The sequence below is a fragment of the Salmo salar genome, chromosome 27 (assembly GCF_965601325.2).
Source record: "Salmo salar chromosome 27, fSalSal1, whole genome shotgun sequence".
Lineage (NCBI taxonomy): Eukaryota > Metazoa > Chordata > Actinopteri > Salmoniformes > Salmonidae > Salmo > Salmo salar.
In genome coordinates this window covers 268,465-295,000 of record NC_138317.1, presented here as the reverse complement: position 1 = coordinate 295,000, position 26,536 = coordinate 268,465, and positions in this window count along the sequence as shown.

The following is a 26,536-nucleotide window of genomic DNA, read 5'->3' as shown; positions in this document are numbered from 1 at the left end:
ACACACACACACCGACAACACACATACACACACACACCGACAACACACACACACACAACACACACACACACACCGACAACACACACACACACACACACACTGACAACACACACACACCGACAACACACACACACACACACACCGACAACACACACACACCGACAACACACACACACACACACACACCGACAACACACATACACACCGACAACACACACACACACAACACACACACACCGACAACACACACACACACACACCGACAACACACACACACACACCGACAACACACACACACACACACAAACCGACAACACACACACAGACACACCGACAACACACACACACCGACAACACACACACACACCGACAACACACACACACACACACCAACAACACACACACACACACACCGACAACACATAAACACACACACACCGACAACACACACACACACACACTGACAACACACACACACACACACACCGACAACACACACACACACAACACACACACACACACCGACAACACACACTCACACACACACTCACACACACACACAAACACACCGACAACACACACACACACACACACCGACAACACACACACACACATCGACAACACACACACACACACCGACAACACACACACACACCGACAACACACACACACACAAACACACCGACAACACACACACACACACACACACCGACAACACAAACACACCGACAACACACACACACACACCGACAACACACACACACACACCGACAGCACACACACACACACACACCGACAACACACACACACACACACCGACAACACACACACACAACACACACACACACACCGACAACACACACACACACACCGACAACACACACACACACAAACACCAGCAACACACACACACACTGAGAACACACACACACACACACCGATAACACACACACACACACCGACAACACACACACACACACCGACAACACACACACACACACACACCGACAACACACACACACACACACACACACACACACACACACTGACAACACACACACACCGACAACACACACACACACACCGACAACACACACACACACAACACACACACACCGACAACACACACACACACACACACCGACAACACACACACACACACACCGACAACATACACACACACACACAAACCGACAACACACACACAGACACACCGACAACACACACACACCGACAACACACACACACACACACACCGACAACACACACACACACACACCGACAACACATAAACACACACACACCGACAACACACACACACACACACTGACAACACACACACACACCGACAACACACACACACACACACACCGACAACACACACACACAAACCGACAACACACACACACACACCGACAACACACACACACACCGACAACACACACACACACACCGACAACACACACACACACACACCTACAACACACACACACACACACCGACAACACAAACACACACACACCGACAACACATAAACACACACACACCGACAACACACACACACCGACAACACACACACACACACACACAGACAACACACACACACACACCGGCAACACACACACACACACACACCGACAACACACACACACACACACCGATAACACACACACACCGACAACACACACACACACACACACACCGACAACACACACACACACACACACCGACAACACACACACACCGACAACACACATACACACACACACCGACAACACACACACACACAACACACACACACACACCAACAACACACACACACACACACACTGACAACACACACACACACACACACACACACCGACAACACACACACACACACACAACGACAACACACACACACCGACAACACACACACACCGACAACACACATACACACACACACACCGACAACACACATACACACCGACAACACACACACACACAACACACACACACCGACAACACACAAACACACACACCGACAACACACACACACACCGACAACACACACACACACACACAAACCGACAACACACACACAGACACACCGACAACACACACACACCGACAACACACACACACACCGACAACACACACACACACACACCGACAACACACACACACACACACACCGACAACACATAAACACACACACACCGACAACACACACACACACACACTGACAACACACACACACACACACCGACAACACACACACACAGACCGACAACACACACACACACACACACCGACAACACACACACACACACCGACAACACACACACACACACACCGACAACACACACACACACACACCGACAACACAAACACACACACACCGACAACACATAAACACACACACACCGACAACACACACACACCGACAACACACACACACACACACACAGACAACACACACACACACACACCGACAACACACACACACACACACACACACCGACAACACACACACACACACACCGATAACACACACACACCGACAACACACACACACACACACACACCGACAACACACACACACACACACCGACAACACACACACACACACACACACACCGACAACACACACACACCGACAACACACACACACACAACACACACACACACACACCGACAACACACACACACACACACACTGACAACACACACACACACACACACACACACACACCAACAACACACACACACACATCGACAACACACACACACACCGACAACACACACACACCGACAACAAAAACACACACACACTGACAACACACACACACACACACACCGACAACACACACACACCGACAACACACACACACACACACCGACAACACACACACACACACACACACCGACAACACATAAACACACACACACCGACAACACACACACACACACACTGACAACACACACACACACACACCGACAACACACACACACACACACACCGACAACACACACACACACACACCGACAACACACACACACACACACCGACAACACACACACACACACCGACAACACAAACACACACACACCGACAACACATAAACACACATACACCGACAACACACACACACACCGACAACACACACACACACACACACAGACAACACACACACACACACCGACAACACACACACACACACACTGACAACACATAAACACACACACACCGACAACACACACACACCGACAACACACACACACACACACACAGACAACACACACACACACACCGGCAACACACACACACACACACACCGACAACACACACACACACACACCGATAACACACACACACCGACAACACACACACACACACACACACCGACAACACACACACACACACACCGACAACACACACACACACACACACACCGACAACACACACACACCGACAACACATATACACACACACACCGACAACACACACATACACAACACACACACACACACCGACAACACACACACACACACACACTGACAACACACACACACACACACACACCGACAACACACACACACACACACACCGACAACACACACACACCAACAACACACACACACACACACACCGACAACACACATACACACCGACAACACACACACACACAACACACACACACCGACAACACACACACACACACACCGACAACACACACACACACACCGACAACACACACACACACACACAAACCGACAACACACACACACACACCGACAACACACACACACCGACAACACACACACACACCGACAACACACACACACACACACCGACAACACACACACACACACACACCGACAACACACACACACACATCGACAACACACACACACACACCGACAACACACACACACACCGACAACACACACACACACCGACATCACACACACACACACACCGACAACACACACACACACAACACACACACACACACCTACAACACACACACACACACACACACAACACACACACACCGACAACACACACACACACCAACAACACACACACACACACACACACCGACAACACACACACACACAACACACACACACACCGACAACACACACTCACACACAAAGAAAACACACACACACAAACACACCGACCACACACACACACACACACACCGACAACACACACACACACACCGACAACACACACACACACACCGACAACACACACACACACACACACACACACCGACAACACACACACACACACCGACAACACACACACACACAAACACCAGCAACACACACACACACTGACAACACACACACACACACACCGACAACACACACACACACACCGACAACACACACACACAACACACACACACACACCGACAACACACACACACACCGACAACACACACACACACACACCGACAACACACACACACACACAGACAACACACACACACACAACACACACACACACCGACAACACACACACACACACACACACACAACACACACACACACACCGACAACACACACACACACACACCGACAACACACACACACACACACACACACACACCGACAACACACACACACACACCGACAACACACACACACACAACACACACACACACACCGACAACACACACTCACACACACCGACAACACACACACACAAACACACCGACAACACACACACACACACACACACCGACAACACACACACACCGACAACACACACACACACACCGACAACACACACACACACACCGACAGCACACACACACACACACACCGACAACACACACACACACACACCGACAACACACACACACACAACACACACACACACACCGACAACACACACACACACACCGACAACACACACACACACAAACACCAGCAACACACACACACACTGAGAACACACACACACACACACCGACAACACACACACACACACCGACAACACACACACACACACCGACAACACACACACACACACACACCGACAACACACACACACACACACACACACAGACACACTGACAACACACACACACCGACAACACACACACACACACCGACAACACACACACACACAACACACACACACCGACAACACACACACACACACACACCGACAACACACACACACACACACCGACAACACACACACACACACACAAACCGACAACACACACACAGACACACCGACAACACACACACACCGACAACACACACACACACACCGACAACACACACACACACACACCGACAACACATAAACACACACACACCGACAACACACACACACACACTGACAACACACACACACACCGACAACACACACACACACACACACCGACAACACACACACACAAACCGACAACACACACACACACACCGACAACACACACACACACCGACAACACACACACACACACCGACAACACACACACACACACACCTACAACACACACACACACACACCGACAACACAAACACACACACACCGACAACACATAAACACACACACACCGACAACACACACACACCGACAACACACACACACACACACACCGACAACACACACACACACACACACACACCGACAACACACACACACCGACAACACACATACACACACACACCGACAACACACACACACACAACACACACACACACACCGACAACACACACACACACACACACTGACAACACACACACACACACACACCGACAACACACACACACACACACACCGATAACACACACACACCGACAACACACACACACACACACACCGACAACACACACACACACACCGACAACACACACACACACACACACACACCGACAACACACACACACCGACAACACACATACACACACACACCGACAACACACACACACACAACACACACACACACACTGACAACACACACACACACACACACACCGACAACACACACATACACACACACCGACAACACACACACACCGACAACACACACACACCGACAACACACACACACACACACACACCGACAACACACATACACACCGACAACACACACACACACAACACACACACACCGACAACACACACACACACACACCGACAACACACACACACACACCGACAACACACACACACACACAAACCGACAACACACACACAGACACACCGACAACACACACACACCGACAACACACACACACACCGACAACACACACACACACCGACAACACACACACAAACACACCGACAACACATAAACACACACACACCGACAACACACACACACACACACTGACAACACACACACACACACACCGACAACACACACACACACACCGACAACACACACACACAAACTGACAACACACACACACAGACCGACAACACACACACACACACACACCGACAACACACACACACACACCGACAACACACACACACACACCGACAACACACACACACACACACACACCGACAACACAAACACACACACACCGACAACACATAAACACACACACACCGACAACACACACACACCGACAACACACACACACACACACACAGACAACACACACACACACACACCGACAACACACACACACACACACACACCGACAACACACACACACACACACCGATAACACACACACACCGACAACACACACACACACACACACACCGACAACACACACACACACACACCGACAACACATAAACACACACACACCGACAACACACACACACACACACTGACAACACACACACACACCGACAACACACACACACACACACACCGACAACACACACACACAAACCGACAACACACACACACACACCGACAACACACACACACACCGACAACACACACACACACACCGACAACACACACACACACACACCTACAACACACACACACACACACCGACAACACAAACACACACACACCGACAACACATAAACACACACACACCGACAACACACACACACCGACAACACACACACACACACACACAGACAACACACACACACACACCGGCAACACACACACACACACACACACACACCGACAACACACACACACACACACCGATAACACACACACACCGACAACACACACACACACACACACCGACAACACACACACACACACACACCGACAACACACACACACACACACACACACCGACAACACACACACACCGACAACACACATACACACACACACCGACAACACACACACACACAACACACACACACACACCGACAACACACACACACACACACACTGACAACACACACACACACACACACACACCGACAACACACACACACACACACACCGACAACACACACACACCGACAACACACACACACACCGACAACACACACACACACACACACACCGACAACACACATACACACCGACAACACACACACACACAACACACACACACCGACAACACACACACACACACACCGACAACACACACACACACACCGACAACACACACACACACACACAAACCGACAACACACACACAGACACACCGACAACACACACACACCGACAACACACACACACACCGACAACACACACACACACACACCGACAACACACACACACACACACCGACAACACATAAACACACACACACCGACAACACACACACACACACACTGACAACACACACACACACACACACCGACAACACACACACACACACCGACAACACACACACACAAACCGACAACACACACACACAGACCGACAACACACACACACACACACACCGACAACACACACACACACACCGACAACACACACACACACACCGACAACACACACACACACACACCGACAACACAAACACACACACACCGACAACACATAAACACACACACACCGACAACACACACACACCGACAACACACACACACACACACACAGACAACACACACACACACACACACACACACACACACACACACACACACACCGACAACACACACACACACACACCGATAACACACACACACCGACAACACACACACACACACACACACCGACAACACACACACACACACACCGACAACACACACACACACACACACACACCGACAACACACACACACCGACAACACACACACACACAACACACACACACACACACCGACAACACACACACACACACACACTGACAACACACACACACACACACACACACCAACAACACACACACACACATCGACAACACACACACACACCGACAACACACACACACCGACAACAAAAACACACACACACTGACAACACACACACACACACACACCGACAACACACACACACCGACAACACACACACACACACACCGACAACACACACACACACACACACACCGACAACACATAAACACACACACACCGACAACACACACACACACACACTGACAACACACACACACACACACCGACAACACAAACACACACACACACCGACAACACACACACACACACACCGACAACACACACACACACACACCGACAACACACACACACACACCGACAACACAAACACACACACACCGACAACACATAAACACACATACACCGACAACACACACACACCGACAACACACACACACACACACACAGACAACACACACACACACACCGACAACACACACACACACACACACCGACAACACACACACACACACACCGATAACACACACACACTGACAACACACACACACACACACACACCGACAACACACACACACACACCGACAACACACACACACACACACACCGACAACACACACACACCGACAACACACATACACACACACACCGACAACACACACACACACAACACACACACACACACACCGACAACACACACACACACACACACACACACCGACAACACACATACACACCGACAACACACACACACACAACACACACACACCGACAACACACACACACACCGACAACACACACACACACACCGACAACACACACACACACACACAAACCGACAACACACACACAGACACACCGACAACACACACACACCGACAACACACACACACACCGACAACACACACACACACACACCGACAACACACACACACACACACCGACAACACATAAACACACACACACCGACAACACACACACACACACACTGACAACACACACACACACACACACACCGACAACACACACACACACACCGACAACACACACACACAAACCGACAACACACACACACCGACAACACACACACACACACCGACAACACACACACACACACCGACAACACACACACACACACCGACAACACACACACACACACACCGACAACACACACACACACCGACAACACACACACACACACACCGACAACACACACACACACAACACACACACACACACCGACAACACACACACACACACACCGACAACACACACACACACACACACCGACAACACACACACACACACACTGACAACACACACACACACACACCGACAACACACACACACACACCGACAACACACACACACAAACTGACAACACACACACACAGACCGACAACACACACACACACACACACCGACAACACACACACACACACCGACAACACACACACACACACCGACAACACACACACACACACACACACCGACAACACAAACACACACACACCGACAACACATAAACACACACACACCGACAACACACACACACCGACAACACACACACACACACACACAGACAACACACACACACACACACCGACAACACACACACACACACACACACCGACAACACACACACACACACACCGATAACACACACACACCGACAACACACACACACACACACACACCGACAACACACACACACACACACCGACAACACATAAACACACACACACCGACAACACACACACACACACACTGACAACACACACACACACCGACAACACACACACACACACACACCGACAACACACACACACAAACCGACAACACACACACACACACCGACAACACACACACACACACACACACACACACCGACAACACACACACACACACCGACAACACACACACACACAACACACACACACACACCGACAACACACACTCACACACACCGACAACACACACACACAAACACACCGACAACACACACACACACACACACACCGACAACACACACACACCGACAACACACACACACACACCGACAACACACACACACACACCGACAGCACACACACACACACACACCGACAACACACACACACACACACCGACAACACACACACACACAACACACACACACACACCGACAACACACACACACACACCGACAACACACACACACACAAACACCAGCAACACACACACACACTGAGAACACACACACACACACACCGACAACACACACACACACACCGACAACACACACACACACACCGACAACACACACACACACACACACACCGACAACACACACACACACACACACACACAGACACACTGACAACACACACACACCGACAACACACACACACACACCGACAACACACACACACACAACACACACACACCGACAACACACACACACACACACACCGACAACACACACACACACACACCGACAACACACACACACACACACAAACCGACAACACACACACAGACACACCGACAACACACACACACCGACAACACACACACACACACACACCGACAACACACACACACACACACCGACAACACATAAACACACACACACCGACAACACACACACACACACACTGACAACACACACACACACCGACAACACACACACACACACACACCGACAACACACACACACAAACCGACAACACACACACACACACCGACAACACACACACACACCGACAACACACACACACACACCGACAACACACACACACACACACCTACAACACACACACACACACACCGACAACACAAACACACACACACCGACAACACATAAACACACACACACCGACAACACACACACACCGACAACACACACACACACACACACCGACAACACACACACACACACACACACACCGACAACACACACACACCGACAACACACATACACACACACACCGACAACACACACACACACAACACACACACACACACCGACAACACACACACACACACACACTGACAACACACACACACACACACACCGACAACACACACACACACACACCGATAACACACACACACCGACAACACACACACACACACACACCGACAACACACACACACACACACACCGACAACACACACACACACACACACACACCGACAACACACACACACCGACAACACACATACACACACACACCGACAACACACACACACACAACACACACACACACACTGACAACACACACACACACACACACACACACCGACAACACACACACACACACACACCGACAACACACACACACCGACAACACACACACACCGACAACACACACACACACACACACACCGACAACACACATACACACCGACAACACACACACACACAACACACACACACCGACAACACACACACACACACACCGACAACACACACACACACACCGACAACACACACACACACACAAACCGACAACACACACACAGACACACCGACAACACACACACACCGACAACACACACACACACCGACAACACACACACACACCGACAACACACACACACACACACCGACAACACATAAACACACACACACCGACAACACACACACACACACACTGACAACACACACACACACACACCGACAACACACACACACACACCGACAACACACACACACAAACTGACAACACACACACACAGACCGACAACACACACACACACACACACCGACAACACACACACACACACCGACAACACACACACACACACCGACAACACACACACACACACACACACCGACAACACAAACACACACACACCGACAACACATAAACACACACACACCGACAACACACACACACCGACAACACACACACACACACACACAGACAACACACACACACACACACCGACAACACACACACACACACACACACCGACAACACACACACACACACACCGATAACACACACACACCGACAACACACACACACACACACACACCGACAACACACACACACACACACCGACAACACATAAACACACACACACCGACAACACACACACACACACACTGACAACACACACACACACCGACAACACACACACACACACACACCGACAACACACACACACAAACCGACAACACACACACACACACCGACAACACACACACACACCGACAACACACACACACACACCGACAACACACACACACACACACCTACAACACACACACACACACACCGACAACACAAACACACACACACCGACAACACATAAACACACACACACCGACAACACACACACACCGACAACACACACACACACACACACAGACAACACACACACACACACCGGCAACACACACACACACACACACCGACAACACACACACACACACACCGATAACACACACACACCGACAACACACACACACACACACACCGACAACACACACACACACACACACCGACAACACACACACACACACACACACACCGACAACACACACACACCGACAACACACATACACACACACACCGACAACACACACACACACAACACACACACACACACCGACAACACACACACACACACACACTGACAACACACACACACACACACACACACCGACAACACACACACACACACACACCGACAACACACACACACCGACAACACACACACACACACACACACCGACAACACACATACACACCGACAACACACACACACACAACACACACACACCGACAACACACACACACACACACCGACAACACACACACACACACCGACAACACACACACACACACACAAACCGACAACACACACACAGACACACCGACAACACACACACACCGACAACACACACACACACCGACAACACACACACACACACACCGACAACACACACACACACACACCGACAACACATAAACACACACACACCGACAACACACACACACACACACTGACAACACACACACACACACACCGACAACACACACACACACACCGACAACACACACACACAAACCGACAACACACACACACAGACCGACAACACACACACACACACACACCGACAACACACACACACACACCGACAACACACACACACACACCGACAACACACACACACACACACCGACAACACAAACACACACACACCGACAACACATAAACACACACACACCGACAACACACACACACCGACAACACACACACACACACACACAGACAACACACACACACACACACACACACACACACACACACACACACACACCGACAACACACACACACACACACCGATAACACACACACACCGACAACACACACACACACACACACACCGACAACACACACACACACACACCGACAACACACACACACACACACACACACCGACAACACACACACACCGACAACACACACACACACAACACACACACACACACACCGACAACACACACACACACACACACTGACAACACACACACACACACACACACACCAACAACACACACACACACATCGACAACACACACACACACCGACAACACACACACACCGACAACAAAAACACACACACACTGACAACACACACACACACACACACCGACAACACACACACACCGACAACACACACACACACACACCGACAACACACACACACACACACCGACAACACATAAACACACACACACCGACAACACACACACACACACACTGACAACACACACACACACACACCGACAACACAAACACACACACACACCGACAACACACACACACACACACCGACAACACACACACACACACACCGACAACACACACACACACACCGACAACACAAACACACACACACCGACAACACATAAACACACATACACCGACAACACACACACACCGACAACACACACACACACACACACAGACAACACACACACACACACCGACAACACACACACACACACACACCGACAACACACACACACACACACCGATAACACACACACACTGACAACACACACACACACACACACACCGACAACACACACACACACACCGACAACACACACACACACACACACCGACAACACACACACACCGACAACACACATACACACACACACCGACAACACACACACACACAACACACACACACACACACCGACAACACACACACACACACACACACACACCGACAACACACATACACACCGACAACACACACACACACAACACACACACACCGACAACACACACACACACCGACAACACACACACACACACCGACAACACACACACACACACACAAACCGACAACACACACACAGACACACCGACAACACACACACACCGACAACACACACACACACCGACAACACACACACACACACACCGACAACACACACACACACACACCGACAACACATAAACACACACACACCGACAACACACACACACACACACTGACAACACACACACACACACACACACCGACAACACACACACACACACCGACAACACACACACACAAACCGACAACACACACACACCGACAACACACACACACACACCGACAACACACACACACACACCGACAACACACACACACACACCGACAACACACACACACACACACCGACAACACACACACACACCGACAACACACACACACACACACCGACAACACACACACACACAACACACACACACACACCGACAACACACACACACACACACCGACAACACACACACACACACACACCGACAACACACACACACACACACTGACAACACACACACACACACACCGACAACACACACACACACACCGACAACACACACACACAAACTGACAACACACACACACAGACCGACAACACACACACACACACACACCGACAACACACACACACACACCGACAACACACACACACACACCGACAACACACACACACACACACACACCGACAACACAAACACACACACACCGACAACACATAAACACACACACACCGACAACACACACACACCGACAACACACACACACACACACACAGACAACACACACACACACACACCGACAACACACACACACACACACACACCGACAACACACACACACACACACCGATAACACACACACACCGACAACACACACACACACACACACACCGACAACACACACACACACACACCGACAACACATAAACACACACACACCGACAACACACACACACACACACTGACAACACACACACACACCGACAACACACACACACACACACACCGACAACACACACACACAAACCGACAACACACACACACACACCGACAACACACACACACACCGACAACACACACACACACACCGACAACACACACACACACACACCTACAACACACACACACACACACCGACAACACAAACACACACACACCGACAACACATAAACACACACACACCGACAACACACACACACCGACAACACACACACACACACACACAGACAACACACACACACACACCGGCAACACACACACACACACACACCGACAACACACACACACACACCGATAACACACACACACCGACAACACACACACACACACACACCGACAACACACACACACACACACACCGACAACACACACACACACACACACACACCGACAACACACACACACCGACAACACACATACACACACACACCGACAACACACACACACACAACACACACACACACACCGACAACACACACACACACACACACTGACAACACACACACACACACACACACACCGACAACACACACACACACACACACCGACAACACACACACACCGACAACACACACACACCGACAACACACACACACACACACACACCGACAACACACATACACACCGACAACACACACACACACAACACACACACACCGACAACACACACACACACACACCGACAACACACACACACACACCGACAACACACACACACACACACAAACCGACAACACACACACAGACACACCGACAACACACACACACCGACAACACACACACACACCGACAACACACACACACACACACCGACAACACACACACACACACACCGACAACACATAAACACACACACACCGACAACACACACACACACACACACAGACAACACACACACACACACCGACAACACACACACACACACACACCGACAACACACACACACACACACCGATAACACACACACACTGACAACACACACACACACACACACACCGACAACACACACACACACACCGACAACACACACACACACACACACCGACAACACACACACACCGACAACACACATACACACACACACCGACAACACACACACACACAACACACACACACACACACCGACAACACACACACACACACACACACACACCGACAACACACATACACACCGACAACACACACACACACAACACACACACACCGACAACACACACACACACCGACAACACACACACACACACCGACAACACACACACACACACACAAACCGACAACACACACACAGACACACCGACAACACACACACACCGACAACACACACACACACCGACAACACACACACACACACACCGACAACACACACACACACACACCGACAACACATAAACACACACACACCGACAACACACACACACACACACTGACAACACACACACACACACACACACCGACAACACACACACACACACCGACAACACACACACACAAACCGACAACACACACACACCGACAACACACACACACACACCGACAACACACACACACACACCGACAACACACACACACACACCGACAACACACACACACACACACCGACAACACACACACACACCGACAACACACACACACACACACCGACAACACACACACACACAACACACACACACACACCGACAACACACACACACACACACCGACAACACACACACACACACACACCGACAACACATAAACACACACACACCGACAACACACACACACACACACTGACAACACACACACACACACACCGACAACACACACACACAGACCGACAACACACACACACACACACACCGACAACACACACACACACACCGACAACACACACACACACACACCGACAACACACACACACACACACCGACAACACAAACACACACACACCGACAACACATAAACACACACACACCGACAACACACACACACCGACAACACACACACACACACACAGACAACACACACACACACACACCGACAACACACACACACACACACACACACCGACAACACACACACACACACACCGATAACACACACACACCGACAACACACACACACACACACACACCGACAACACACACACACACACACCGACAACACACACACACACACACACACACCGACAACACACACACACCGACAACACACACACACACAACACACACACACACACACCGACAACACACACACACACACACACTGACAACACACACACACACACACACACACACCAACAACACACACACACACATCGACAACACACACACACACCGACAACACACACACACCGACAACAAAAACACACACACACTGACAACACACACACACACACACACCGACAACACACACACACCGACAACACACACACACACACACCGACAACACACACACACACACACACACCGACAACACATAAACACACACACACCGACAACACACACACACACACACTGACAACACACACACACACACACCGACAACACACACACACACACACACCGACAACACACACACACACACACCGACAACACACACACACACACACCGACAACACACACACACACACCGACAACACAAACACACACACACCGACAACACATAAACACACATACACCGACAACACACACACACACCGACAACACACACACACACACACACAGACAACACACACACACACACCGACAACACACACACACACACACTGACAACACATAAACACACACACACCGACAACACACACACACCGACAACACACACACACACACACACAGACAACACACACACACACACCGGCAACACACACACACACACACACCGACAACACACACACACACACACCGATAACACACACACACCGACAACACACACACACACACACACACCGACAACACACACACACACACACCGACAACACACACACACACACACACACCGACAACACACACACACCGACAACACATATACACACACACACCGACAACACACACATACACAACACACACACACACACCGACAACACACACACACACACACACTGACAACACACACACACACACACACACCGACAACACACACACACACACACACCGACAACACACACACACCGACAACACACACACACACACACACCGACAACACACATACACACCGACAACACACACACACACAACACACACACACCGACAACACACACACACACACACCGACAACACACACACACACACCGACAACACACACACACACACACAAACCGACAACACACACACACACACCGACAACACACACACACCGACAACACACACACACACCGACAACACACACACACACACACCGACAACACACACACACACACACACCGACAACACACACACACACATCGACAACACACACACACACACCGACAACACACACACACACCGACAACACACACACACACCGACATCACACACACACACACACCGACAACACACACACACACAACACACACACACACACCGACAACACACACACACACACACACACAACACACACACACCGACAACACACACACACACCAACAACACACACACACACACACACACCGACAACACACACACACACAACACACACACACACCGACAACACACACTCACACACAAAGAAAACACACACACACAAACACACCGACCACACACACACACACACACACCGACAACACACACACACACACCGACAACACACACACACACACCGACAACACACACACACACACACACACACACCGACAACACACACACACACACCGACAACACACACACACACAAACACCAGCAACACACACACACACTGACAACACACACACACACACACCGACAACACACACACACACACCGACAACACACACACACAACACACACACACACACCGACAACACACACACACACCGACAACACACACACACACACACCGACAACACACACACACACACAGACAACACACACACACACAACACACACACACACCGACAACACACACACACACACACACACACAACACACACACACACACCGACAACACACACACACACACACCGACAACACACACACACACACACACACACACACCGACAACACACACACACACACCGACAACACACACACACACAACACACACACACACACCGACAACACACACTCACACACACCGACAACACACACACACAAACACACCGACAACACACACACACACACACACACCGACAACACACACACACCGACAACACACACACACACACCGACAACACACACACACACACCGACAGCACACACACACACACACACCGACAACACACACACACACACACCGACAACACACACACACACAACACACACACACACACCGACAACACACACACACACACCGACAACACACACACACACAAACACCAGCAACACACACACACACTGAGAACACACACACACACACACCGACAACACACACACACACACCGACAACACACACACACACACCGACAACACACACACACACACACACCGACAACACACACACACACACACACACACAGACACACTGACAACACACACACACCGACAACACACACACACACACCGACAACACACACACACACAACACACACACACCGACAACACACACACACACACACACCGACAACACACACACACACACACCGACAACACACACACACACACACAAACCGACAACACACACACAGACACACCGACAACACACACACACCGACAACACACACACACACACACACCGACAACACACACACACACACACCGACAACACATAAACACACACACACCGACAACACACACACACACACACTGACAACACACACACACACCGACAACACACACACACACACACACCGACAACACACACACACAAACCGACAACACACACACACACACCGACAACACACACACACACCGACAACACACACACACACACCGACAACACACACACACACACACCTACAACACACACACACACACACCGACAACACAAACACACACACACCGACAACACATAAACACACACACACCGACAACACACACACACCGACAACACACACACACACACACACCGACAACACACACACACACACACACACACCGACAACACACACACACCGACAACACACATACACACACACACCGACAACACACACACACACAACACACACACACACACCGACAACACACACACACACACACACTGACAACACACACACACACACACACCGACAACACACACACACACACACCGATAACACACACACACCGACAACACACACACACACACACACCGACAACACACACACACACACACACCGACAACACACACACACACACACACACACCGACAACACACACACACCGACAACACACATACACACACACACCGACAACACACACACACAACACACACACACACACTGACAACACACACACACACACACACACACCGACAACACACACATACACACACACCGACAACACACACACACCGACAACACACACACACCGACAACACACACACACACACACACACCGACAACACACATACACACCGACAACACACACACACACAACACACACACACCGACAACACACACACACACACACCGACAACACACACACACACACCGACAACACACACACACACACAAACCGACAACACACACACAGACACACCGACAACACACACACACCGACAACACACACACACACCGACAACACACACACACACCGACAACACACACACAAACACACCGACAACACATAAACACACACACACCGACAACACACACACACACACACTGACAACACACACACACACACACCGACAACACACACACACACACCGACAACACACACACACAAACTGACAACACACACACACAGACCGACAACACACACACACACACACACCGACAACACACACACACACACCGACAACACACACACACACACCGACAACACACACACACACACACACACCGACAACACAAACACACACACACCGACAACACATAAACACACACACACCGACAACACACACACACCGACAACACACACACACACACACACAGACAACACACACACACACACACCGACAACACACACACACACACACACACCGACAACACACACACACACACACCGATAACACACACACACCGACAACACACACACACACACACACACCGACAACACACACACACACACACCGACAACACATAAACACACACACACCGACAACACACACACACACACACTGACAACACACACACACACCGACAACACACACACACACACACACCGACAACACACACACACAAACCGACAACACACACACACACACCGACAACACACACACACACCGACAACACACACACCGACAACACACACACACACACACCTACAACACACACACACACACACCGACAACACAAACACACACACACCGACAACACATAAACACACACACACCGACAACACACACACACCGACAACACACACACACACACACACAGACAACACACACACACACACCGGCAACACACACACACACACACACCGACAACACACACACACACACACCGATAACACACACACACCGACAACACACACACACACACACACCGACAACACACACACACACACACACCGACAACACACACACACACACACACACACCGACAACACACACACACCGACAACACACATACACACACACACCGACAACACACACACACACAACACACACACACACACCGACAACACACACACACACACACACTGACAACACACACACACACACACACACACACCGACAACACACACACACACACACACCGACAACACACACACACCGACAACACACACACACCGACAACACACACACACACACACACACCGACAACACACATACACACCGACAACACACACACACACAACACACACACACCGACAACACACACACACACACACCGACAACACACACACACACACCGACAACACACACACACACACACAAACCGACAACACACACACAGACACACCGACAACACACACACACCGACAACACACACACACACCGACAACACACACACACACACACCGACAACACACACACACACACACCGACAACACATAAACACACACACACCGACAACACACACACACACACACTGACAACACACACACACACACACCGACAACACACACACACCGACAACACACACACACAAACCGACAACACACACACACAGACCGACAACACACACACACACACACACCGACAACACACACACACACACCGACAACACACACACACACACCGACAACACACACACACACACACCGACAACACAAACACACACACACCGACAACACATAAACACACACACACCGACAACACACACACACCGACAACACACACACACACACACACAGACACACACACACACACACACACACACACACACACACACACACACCGACAACACACACACACACACACCGATAACACACACACACCGACAACACACACACACACACACACACCGACAACACACACACACACACACCGACAACACACACACACACACACACACACCGACAACACACACACACCGACAACACACACACACACAACACACACACACACACACCGACAACACACACACACACACACACTGACAACACACACACACACACACACACACCAACAACACACACACACACATCGACAACACACACACACACCGACAACACACACACACCGACAACAAAAACACACACACACTGACAACACACACACACACACACACCGACAACACACACACACCGACAACACACACACACACACACCGACAACACACACACACACACACACACCGACAACACATAAACACACACACACCGACAACACACACACACACACACTGACAACACACACACACACACACCGACAACACAAACACACACACACACCGACAACACACACACACACACACCGACAACACACACACACACACACCGACAACACACACACACACACACCGACAACACAAACACACACACACCGACAACACATAAACACACATACACCGACAACACACACACACCGACAACACACACACACACACACACACCGACAACACATAAACACACACACACCGACAACACACACACACACACACTGACAACACACACACACACACACCGACAACACAAACACACACACACACCGACAACACACACACACACACACCGACAACACACACACACACACACCGACAACACACACACACACACACCGACAACACAAACACACACACACCGACAACACATAAACACACATACACCGACAACACACACACACCGACAACACACACACACACACACACAGACAACACACACACACACACCGACAACACACACACACACACACACCGACAACACACACACACACACACCGATAACACACACACACTGACAACACACACACACACACACACACCGACAACACACACACACACACCGACAACACACACACACACACACACCGACAACACACACACACCGACAACACACATACACACACACACCGACAACACACACACACACAACACACACACACACACACCGACAACACACACACACACACACACACACACCGACAACACACATACACACCGACAACACACACACACACAACACACACACACCGACAACACACACACACACCGACAACACACACACACACACCGACAACACACACACACACACACAAACCGACAACACACACACAGACACACCGACAACACACACACACCGACAACACACACACACACCGACAACACACACACACACACACCGACAACACACACACACACACACCGACAACACATAAACACACACACACCGACAACACACACACACACACACTGACAACACACACACACACACACACACCGACAACACACACACACACACCGACAACACACACACACAAACCGACAACACACACACACCGACAACACACACACACACACCGACAACACACACACACACACACCGACAACACACACACACACACCGACAACACACACACACACCGACAACACACACACACACACACCGACAACACACACACACACAACACACACACACACACCGACAACACACACACACACACACCGACAACACACACACACACACACACCGACAACACACACACACACACACTGACAACACACACACACACACACCGACAACACACACACACACACCGACAACACACACACACAAACTGACAACACACACACACAGACCGACAACACACACACACACACACACCGACAACACACACACACACACCGACAACACACACACACACACCGACAACACACACACACACACACACACCGACAACACAAACACACACACACCGACAACACATAAACACACACACACCGACAACACACACACACCGACAACACACACACACACACAGACAACACACACACACACACACCGACAACACACACACACACACACACACCGACAACACACACACACACACACCGATAACACACACACACCGACAACACACACACACACACACACACCGACAACACACACACACACACACCGACAACACATAAACACACACACACCGACAACACACACACACACACACTGACAACACACACACACACCGACAACACACACACACACACACACCGACAACACACACACACAAACCGACAACACACACACACACACCGACAACACACACACACACACACACACACACACCGACAACACACACACACACACCGACAACACACACACACACAACACACACACACACACCGACAACACACACTCACACACACCGACAACACACACACACAAACACACCGACAACACACACACACACACACACACCGACAACACACACACACCGACAACACACACACACACACCGACAACACACACACACACACCGACAGCACACACACACACACACACCGACAACACACACACACACACACCGACAACACACACACACACAACACACACACACACACCGACAACACACACACACACACCGACAACACACACACACACAAACACCAGCAACACACACACACACTGAGAACACACACACACACACACCGACAACACACACACACACACCGACAACACACACACACACACCGACAACACACACACACACACACACCGACAACACACACACACACACACACACACAGACACACTGACAACACACACACACCGACAACACACACACACACACCGACAACACACACACACACAACACACACACACCGACAACACACACACACACACACACCGACAACACACACACACACACCCGACAACACACACACACACACACAAACCGACAACACACACACAGACACACCGACAACACACACACACCGACAACACACACACACACACACACCGACAACACACACACACACACACCGACAACACATAAACACACACACACCGACAACACACACACACACACACTGACAACACACACACACACCGACAACACACACACACACACACACCGACAACACACACACACAAACCGACAACACACACACACACACCGACAACACACACACACACCGACAACACACACACACACACCGACAACACACACACACACACACCTACAACACACACACACACCGACAACACAAACACACACACACCGACAACACATAAACACACACACACCGACAACACACACACACCGACAACACACACACACACACACACCGACAACACACACACACACACACACACACCGACAACACACACACACCGACAA